Genomic DNA, 10586 nt, shown 5'->3' on the forward strand with positions numbered 1-10586 from the left:
GCGCTCGCCGCCAGGTGGCGGCGTGCGAACGCGCAGGGCGGGCAGAGGGGAGCCCAGCGGCGGGGGCGGGCGTCGCTCGGCCGGGTCTCTGCGTCTGTGGCTTCGCTAAGTCACCCGAGGGGCGGCCGGCGGAGAGCCGTCCCCGCGGCCGTGCGGTACCTAAGGCCGCGTCGGGGGCATCGCGGAGGCGTGAGGACGGCGGAGGCCAGGCACAAGTGGCGGGGAAGAAATACAGCGGAGCTGCAGCAGTCCTCAAACCTCACGTAGCGTTAGTTTTTCGTCCTTTACAAACACTGAATTGCGTGGGCTGGATAAGCGTATAGGCGCTTAAAACAAGCGTACAGTAAACATTGCAATTCTTTAGCGGATAATTAGGAAAACAAGATGCAGAGTGATCTCTTGGGGTAATCTCTTTTATTGTGAATTTGCATCAGAACATATAACAAGACTGCTTTTTTTTTTTTTTAGGATATCTTCTCTCTAAAAATAGATATTGACACCCMATTGATTTCTGAGTTTTTGTAATTAACAGCATTGTTCTCAGAGTCCTATTCTACGCTCCGAATAACATAATTAGAACCTGTGCAGAATATTTTGAAACATAACTATCATCTATTCCATAAACTGAGAAATTGAACCATATTCTCCGTACAAAGTTTTAACATTTTTAAAAGCTTTCATCTTGAAAGCACTTTTATTGAAGTCAATGAAAATACTGCTATGTTTAAATATTTCTTGAAATCGGGGCCAGCATACCTATCCTGCTTTCTTCTTGGTATTTCTTTCATGAAACTCTCAGTGAATCTTCTGTCACTGAATGTACACAGAGYGATCTGCATCTGGTAGGACGTAAATACTTTTCTAAGCTATTATACAGTTCCATAGGAGAGTTTTCGACAAATGTCACAGTATAGTAAAATAAAATATTTATCTTCTCAAATGTATCTGCTAAAGATCCTAATCGTTGGCTTTGACTGTTTAAGATCTAAGTTTTAGCTTGTCCGTATTTCAACCGGACCACCTACCATATTCCTGGATACGCTCTTGCCTTCCCCCCGAAGTCCTTCAATTTCACAACAGAGCACGTTACTAAATAACACTGCAGGCTCTGTGGATGATGCTATAGAACAACGACATAAAGCAAAAGTTCTGATTAGTCCTGGCTTGTCTGAAATGTCAAGAAAAAGGGCAAAAAATCGAGCTCTGACCTGGATAAATTCTTAATTTTATATTGCTTGGAACTAAGTTGAAGAACTTTATTTTTAATTGAAAAGAAATTAAAAATATTAAAAATATTTAAAAGCATTTAAAAGTTCATTATGGTTTATATTAAGGGTGGTGTTTCAGTATCCAGAAATGATTCTGAGAACAAAATTGAACATGTTTTTAAAAAAAAGAATTAAATGTTGTATTTTCCTTCTGAAATGCACGCATATACMAAGTGTGTATGTTTAGCTCTTCAAGTTTAGTATAGCTAGCAGTGATCTAAAAAGGTAAAAGCACTATCATTATGTATTAATAATTACAATTTTCCCATTTTTGGTATATTTCTTGTTTCAACAAATCTGAATGTTTAAGCAGAGCATTTCAGCATGACATATAATCTTACATCTTGAGAACTATATGTAGTCTTGATTCATATATGCATTTTATTAATATGTATGGATACAGATATATATACAACATTTAAAACTTTGAAAAAAAATGGCTGTATCTTGTTAATGATAAGTACTTATTTTTAATAGTACTTGTCTACCAGAAGTACCTCAGCTGTCCAGAGGTGCCATTCTCACATGCTACTCAGTGCTACCTCTTTGCTAATAAATATTACATATCTGCTAGGAAATGTAGACTCAGATTGATTACCAAATGTACATCCTGCATTGTATCGCAGCTCAGAAATTTGCAGAGATCTGGGAGGCAGTTCATTGTATACCAGAAGAAGCAGAAAGAAACTTCTTTACAACCGACACAGTAACAGCTAGTGCTGACCTTGTTTCAGCTGGAATTTGTGCTTTGCATAGCATTCAACATTTTTTCCTCATCTTCAATATATTAGGGATCTTTGTACACAGATGGGAAGCTTGTCACAGATGCTGAAAACTTTTGACTATAGTACAAAACACTGGACTACTTACAAAAAATGGACTGTGGAAAACCATACTTAAGCTAACAAAGGGAGAAAGAAAGAGACAGCTAAATTACATGCTAACATCTTCGATGCAGCACAATATAGTAATAATATCATATTAGTATTGAAATCTATCTTATATTTCTCTTTCTAACTTGGCCTCTCTGTTCAACGTGTATATTTAACTTTACTCTTTGCTGCACAGAACATTTTTGTGAATAATTTTGGCAATTCCCTCTACTTAATTCTGTTATAATTTTCTTCTGTTGAACTGCTTACAAAAAAATACATTAGTGCTGTTGCAGTATTCATCTTTTACCACAACTATGTATATATATGCAGTCCGTTTACTTTTTTGGTTTGTTTTTTGCTTTTCCTCTTTGAATATGAGAGCTCACCTTGTTTAAATGGTCTGAAATTATTCATTACTTTGACTCTCAGGGATGATAAAGTAAGAGTCTCTTCTTATTCCCACTTGCAATTTATGCTAGCTGTTTCTGCACAGGATGTTCATATAGGAGTTTTGTTCTATAACCGTCCAAAGAGGYATCAGCTTTCCAACTTTATGCATATAAACTCTCTGTATTATATGTTTTTTATGGATGTATTACTCTATATAAAGCTTTGTATATTTCCTGTGTAAATCAGAACACAGAACAGTGATCAGAAGACTCTCCTCACTGTGAATTAGTAATGACATAAATACTTCAGACTGAGAAATTTTGAGATGGAAATTCAAAGGAAGCTTTACTACATGCAGTGTTAGAAGATGCCTTATCTGAACCACTGTTGGCACATTGCAGATAGTATTCAGAACCACATTCATATTCAGAACCAGAAAAAGGAGTTGAAACACTGAATTCTTGCAGACAAGGTAAGTACCTTTTCAAATTTAATATCATGCTTATTTCTTTTTAACAGAACCAATAATAAAAACCTGTATCAATATGAAATTTTGCATTTCTTGAAGTCAAATGATTGTAAACCAGCAGCCAGTGAAGTCCCATCATCTACATCAGCTGATAACCTAGCTGAAGCTATATATGCATTTAAGCCTTTGAAAGGATCTAAGTATTCTGTAACAGGTAAGAAATACTGCTTTGTGAAATAATCATTTTAAAATGCTTTCTTTTCTGGTGACAATATGCTTTTGGTAAGTCAGTTTTGAATAGTTTAAAATCTTATCATAGAACTGAAAGGTGGAATCCAGTTCAGTGACAGTTCATCAGTAAACTGTAATGTAGAAGTTCTTAACCTAGCATTTTTCACTGTGGGCTGTTTCAGCTATCACATATCTATGTTTTGAAGAATAATCAGTTTTCTCCAATAACCATGTAAAATTGGAAGCAGGCAGTCAAAAAAGTTTTGAGTTCAGGATGAACATACATTTTTAAAATGACACTACTTACAGGATTACTAGAAAGGTTATAATTTCAGTTTACAGTTTCATTTATGACATCACAGAACCCCTTGAAATAAAATTATAGCTTTGTACTTTCCCAGAGGGTATACTTTGTACTTCATGTTGTAAATGATGGAATGTAAATCCACTTATCTGAATAAAAATAAAAGTCGTCCAATGAAGTTTCATTTCAGTTTAACAAAAAGGAGGGAAATATACAATAATTTTGAGACTCTCTGCTTCATTTTCTCAGTATTTCAGGTGGTTGTGGCTCATGGGCAGTGCTTCCATGGCATAAGTTATAATAATGTGTAAGAACCACATCTCATTTGTACTTTGCACCACTCACAAAGTACAGAGGAACCTTGATATGGAAATAAATCATTTATATTTGCAGATTAAGGCTCTTCAGAGTGTTAAACATAAAGTGGCATTTTTATGCCTGAAGAGAGTCATGGTGAGAGTCCATTTGTAGCAAATAACTGAAAACTTTGGCCTTCTTAGAAGTACTGACTGCAAGGTCTGGCAGTTTTAGGTCCCTGCAACTACTGAACAGATTTGGCTATATGTGTGATAGAGTTGTGTAAGCCTGTCCAAATGAATATGTAACRTTCCTGTTTGTGTAATAAGTACCTAAACTACACATAGGTATATTGTTTAGTTAAATATCTATAGAAAACAAAATTAGTCTGTGTGTAAGAAGATAGTTCTTCACAGTGCAAATCTAGCTGGGGAGAAGCTCTGACCATGTTGTGGTCAGAGAATGAGGACACAGGGACTCCTGAGTTTTAATCCCCCTTCATCAAATTCTTCTGTGGATTTAAGTAATTTARAATCTGTCCCTTCTGTATAGTGATAATCATAATGATAATCAACCATAACTACTTTGAAGGGGTGTTCAGATTAACTAGAGAATATTTTGAAAATGCTTTGAAGATGAAAAGCACTATATCAAGGCAAAAGGTCTTATTATTTTTCATTATAACGAAAAATGCTGTGAAGAAATAACAGTGCTGTGTACACATAACCGAACTTTGAATTGCTCTTGCTAAAGCTACTTCAAAGAAAAAACATTCACATTAAAGAGAGGGGAAAATAAAGACTCGATCAAGTCAAATTTACCTTCTACATTCATTGACATAGATCTCAGTGTCAAGAGTTCCCATTATGCTGTACTGTTTGTAGACTTTGTTGTTTCTGTCCCACAGATTTACACAGTTTATTTCAATAGCAATGGAGGATTGCACACGTGTCAAAAGGAGAGCATTCTTTATATGCTTCTACAGCAACCTTGACTTGAGACAAAGAGGAAGCCCATATTCACCATACACTGCATTACAAAGCAGGCTCATTCTTGTACAGTATATGTAAATTACCTATTTTCTCCTGTATACTGGAAACGGTTTGCTGGACCCAGTCCTCAAGGTGATCATTATAAATTTCAGCTGACTTCAAAGAAAAATGAGATGAGGTATTTGGTGTTAGAACTAATGATTTTTAAGCATAAATAGCTTCAAGGCTGCTATATGGAAGCATCTAAACATCCTGGTCAGGAATATTTAAAAAGCTTAGTTTCCAGCTCTTTGTCACTATCCACTACCTAGAGTTCATTGTTCTACAGCCCCCCGTATGGAGTGGAAATGTCTGTGAACTCTCCCAAAGTGTGCCAGTAAAAGGCTAACCAGGTAAGTTCAAGCAGCCTTCATCAGCAGCTTAAGAGAGGACAACTGACTCTGCTGTGGCACTCTTAACAGTTTTTATTGCTCCATCTGTTTCTAAAATGAACAGTTGGCTTTTCCCTTATTGGCAAGTAGTGCCAAGTGTCTTCAAGTGACTGTTTTAGCAATTCAGAAGGGCCAGGAAATCCCTTCCCTAGCATGATTTTTTCTCTAGCAGAAATCATGAAGAAACTAACTTCATCTCCTTTAAAGCTGTTCTGTGCTCCTTGAACACTAAGTAGCCTAATGAGCTTAAGATTCCACAGCCTAGACAGGCAGAGCATCCTATCATCTGTTCATAAAAGTGCTTATAAAATTAGTCTAGTTAGTTAGAGCATGAGCTGCCTCCCCATCTGCCTCTGTTGGAATTTGCTCAGTCCTGATTTACAACATGCTTTTACTTCTGATATTTTAACTGATGCATCAGCTTTAGTTTTACATGCATCACGTGAAAATTAAAAGGGGAAGAATGAAAATGACTGACATATTTTTTCCATTGATTAGCGTTGAGGTGGAGTTATTTGGACCTGAGATGGACTGAGTTTACACATAACTGTAATTTGACTGCATCTTGACTTCCTGTGTTTTCCTTGGCTCTGCTCAGACAGACCTTCTGTATGACCTACATGACTAAAAGATAGGTAGGCGCTACCCCCCCGCAAATGATGATTATAAACTGCCCCACCAGGGGACGAGGCCTGGGAGGCATCATGACTCAGAGATGTGTCTGACTCAGACTGCCTCCCTTCATTGCTGCAGGGTTACAGATGCTTAGTGTTGGCCCAATGCGTCAATCAATTACTACATGCCCATCCCACACAGTCTTGCTACAAGCTATGGCCAGTGAGTAGTGGGAGTGGGGCCAAACTTTCATCTACTTCTTGTCTCTACCTGCTGCCCTTATGTAGGCCCACAGTACTTTTTGTATCTGTATAGTTAGACCCCTGGTCCAGTGGGTCCTCTGTAGAGGTGAATAAGGGTGTATTTATGGCTTCATTTAGAAGTTTGTTGGTACTTCTAGCCAACATCTGGCCATGCTGTGCCAGATAAAACCCACATCACACTTTCATGTGAGTTCTTTGCAGGTACAGCTTATGTCCTTCAGCAACGTGATTTAATTCTAGTAGGAAAATAACTCCTTTTCCTTGTATGAGGTATTTCTTTGCTAATGTAGCCTGTGTGGCTAGACCAGTTAAGCTTTGGTGTATATATCATCTCCCAACTCATTATCCAGCTCTAAATAGCAAATAAAAATTAGGCCCATGCATGTTACGTGAAAAAGGATTTTTGTGTATGTCTTTTAAATTGCCATCTTCCAATATAATAAAACAGATGCTTGAGCTAGGAAGGTGATAAAAAGAGTTTTAATTCAGTAACTACTGTAAAATATTGAGAGTGAAGATAAGAAGTATTTAAAAGTTTACACTTAATATTTTAGTTGGTCTCATTAGAATGACTGACACACTGCAGTGAGAGGAGCAAAATAAAGCCCCAAAACCAAAGGACATTCCAGGTTAGTAAAGYGACAGTGCTTTTAGCAAAAGGTTCATGTCTGCTGATACCTATTATGTGTATGGCATTTATCTTACTWTAGCTGAGAAATATGCAATATGTTAAAAGTATTTCTCCTAACAAAAGCCGGGCAAGATAGGAAAAATATTTACAGATGATAGACTAAAGGCTTGATAAAGAAAGAGGCCTGGTGTTGAAATGCCAAAGGCCTCAGCTGGAACTCTAACTTGGTGATCAGGTACATGGGGAGAGTTGTGCACCTCAGAACGAGACACCAAGAGAGGTGTCATCGAAAGCTAGCTGAATAAATTCTATCTTGTCTCTGCTACCAAGTGAGTTTTTTGGTAAAGGTAGAGAGTGAATGCAGCATAATCCCACAGAGCACTTCTGTTGTGTCTGCAAAGAGAAGGGAGAGAATTTCTCAGAAAGCCTTTTCCAGGAGAATTGTCTGCATCCCACCTGTGAAGGGAGTACAGTGGTGCATCCTCAGAAATCTCCACCCAGTCATTCCTTAGACTGAGTGACAAGGAAAAAAACATTTGATTATAACGGGGAATCTCCATCAGATGCTCATGTGACAGAAAGAGGTTTCAGAGGCTGAAATTTTGTCTGTGAAGAAAAGTATAGCTAATTTCCAGTACAGAGGTGAACCTCACTATTTGCCTCTGAGTGCAGAGATTTAAGAGAGAGCTCTAAGGTAAAAATCACAGTTCTCTTTGGAAATAATTGGGATCAACATTTTGTACTGTTGATTTTCGTAGCTGTAATAAATAGAACATGATTAACAGTATTATTGTGCAGAGTATCTCTTTTCTGTTACTGTCTGGTAGTAGCCATCAGAGTACTTGTACAAAGAAAAGTCTATAGTGTAAACAGCAAAAGTGCTATTAACTATGATGACAGTGCTGCACAAATGCTCCACATATAATGAAAGTCTGCTTCAAAGTATTTTTACTATTTACACAGATCTAAACGGTAAAGAGGAAATGAGGCAGAAAGAGACCTAAGCTACTCGAGCAATGAAAACACTGAAACAGAATCCAGGTCTCCTGATTCCCAACCACATGCTTCTTTCACTGAACCACAGAGAAAGTTATACCTACCAAGCTTCCTCAAGAAACAGTAAGTTATACTGGTCCAACTGGCAGATGTTATTGCTAGGCCACTCCCCATCATCTCTGAAAGGTCATGGAGAACAGGAGAGGTGCCTGAGGACTGGAAGAAAGCCAATGTCACCCCAGTCTTCAAAAAGGGCAAGAAGGAGGACCTGGGAAACTACAGGCCAGTCAGCCTCACCTGCATCCCTGGAAAGGTGATGGAGCAGCTCATCTCCAAACGTGGAGGAAAAGAAGGTGATCAGGAGTAGTCAGCATGGCTTCACCAAGGGGAAATCATGCCTAACCAATCTGATAGCCTTCTCTGATGGAATGACTGGCTGGGTAGATGAGGGGAGAGCAGTGGATGTTGTCTCCCTTGACTTCAGCAAGGCTTTTGGCACTGTCTCCCATAACATCCTCATAGACAAGCTCAGGAAGGGTGGGTTAGATGAGTGGACAGTGAGGTGGATTGAGAACTGGCTGAATGGCAGAGCTCAGAGGGTTGTGATCAGCGGTGCAGAGTCTAGTTGGAGGCCTGTAGCTAGCGGTGTCCCCCAGGGGTCATACTGGGTCCAGTCTTGTTCATCAGTGACCTGGATGAAGGGACAGAGTGCACCCTCAGCAAGTTTGCTGATGATACAAAACTGGGAGGAGTGGCTGATACACCAGAGGGCTGTGCTGCCATTCAGAGAGACCTGGAGAGGCTGGAGAGGTGGGCGGAGAGGAACCTCATGAAGTTCAACAAAGGGAAGTGCAGGGTCCTGCACCTGGGGAGGAATAACCCCGTGCACCAGTACAGGTTGGGGGTTGACCTGCTGGAAAGCAGCTCTGCCGAGAAGGACCTGGGAGTGCTGGTGGACAACAAGGTGACCATGAGCCAGCAATGTGCCCCTGTGGCCAAGAAAGCCAATGGTATTCTTGGGTGCATCAGGAAGAGTGTTGCCAGCAGGTCGAGGGAGGTGATCCTGCCCCTCTACTCAGCCCTGGTGAGGCCACAACTGGAGTCCTGTGTCCAGTTCTGGGCTCCCCAGTACAGGAGGGATGTGGCACTACTGGAGCGAGTCCAGCGAAGGGCTACGAAGATGATGAAAGGACTGGAGCATCTCTCTTATGAGGAAAGACTGAGAAAGCTGGGCCTGTTTAGCCTGGAGAAGAGAAGGCTGAGAGGAGATCTTGTTAATGTGTACAAATATCTTAAGGGAGGGTGTCAAGAGGATGGGGCCAGACTCTTTTCAGTGGTGCCCAGTGACAAGACATGAGGCAACGGGCACAAACTGAAACACAGACAGTTCCACCTGAACATGAGGAAAAACTTCACTGTGAGAGTGACAGAGCACTGGAACAGGTTGCCCAGAGAGGTTGTGAAGTCTCCTTCTCTGGAGATATTCAAAACCTGCCTGGATGTGATCCTATACAATGTGCTCTAGGTGAACCTTCTTGAGCAGGGGGGTTGGACTAGATGATCTCCTGAGGTCCCTTCCAACCTCAACCATTCTGTGATTCTGTGAAATACTAGTTTTGAGCTCACTTGCATTAAGAAATCATCCTGATGCTACTATTCAGTCATTGTCCCACCACCCTCCTAACAGCTCAACCATCTGTGCTCCTCTCAGTTTAAAAAAAGGACTTTGTCAAAGCTTCCCCAGCTTTCCTCAGGACAATGCTTAAGAATACATTTAAATTTTAATGACTTCAGAAAATTCTCAGACAGTTGTGGAAGGCAGAGAGAGCAGGAGAAAACCATGATCATCTCTAGAATGAATCAGTGTCTGTTAAATGAAATAGTAATAATTTTAGGCACTTGAAAAACTCATAAATGGAAGGAACTGTTTAACAGGTTTGTGATCACTGTGCAATCACCACTACTCTTTTAAAAATTGCCATCTTTCCTGTTTTCTGATTTAATAAGAGTAGATTTATTAAAAACTTAAAAAAAATTAATTAAAAACTCAGTAACAATATCATCCTTTTTTCCTAAGCAATTAATATAAATCTTTTGATGAATAGACAGAAAGAGTTATGCTGGGATAACTGGTTTGTCTTGTTACTAGCATRCATTATCAAAATTATTTGAGTTTAACAAGCTTTCACAAACTGTCAAAAGCTATTAGTGGTTTAGAGCCCTGCAGCCGTAAAGGAGCTTTGTGTCTTGATAGTTCTGCTATGAAGAAAAAAACATAGAGCTAGAGGAAACAATGTATTGCATAGGCATACTGCAAGCCCCTGTAGGGATGTTCACAGTGGGCCTGTGGTTTGGATTTGTGGAAGATTAAGAGATGTACAGTCTGAGAGATCACGTGGTTGAAGAGCTTTTCTTGGCATGGCTGAAACAGGATATACCACAGTTTATGGATTCAGCTAGGAACTAAAAGACAAAATTATTGCTGGAGGATACAAAATGGAGCTGGGATATTTTGCTAAATGAAGAGGCATTTAAAGAAATTCTCAATGCGCTATTTAGAAAGTGCTTAAAGTCATTGCCTCTGGTGGGGCTGCTGAAGAACCCACTTTCAACCAGTGTGTAGGAGAACTGCTCACACTGCAACTGATTGCATTATCCCATGACTCATTTAGATTATAGAAAGGAAGGTTGACTGGGAGAATAAAGAAAGGTTGGCAGAATAACAAAATAAATAGAACTTGATGTGTGGGCAGGCTGTGTGACACAGTGCTATCCCATGCTGTGTGGGTGTACATAGTGATGACCTGAATGCACTGCCTTCTAT

This window comes from Apteryx rowi, unplaced genomic scaffold (genome assembly GCF_003343035.1).
Source record: "Apteryx rowi isolate R43461 unplaced genomic scaffold, aptRow1 scaffold_37, whole genome shotgun sequence".
NCBI lineage: Eukaryota > Metazoa > Chordata > Aves > Apterygiformes > Apterygidae > Apteryx > Apteryx rowi.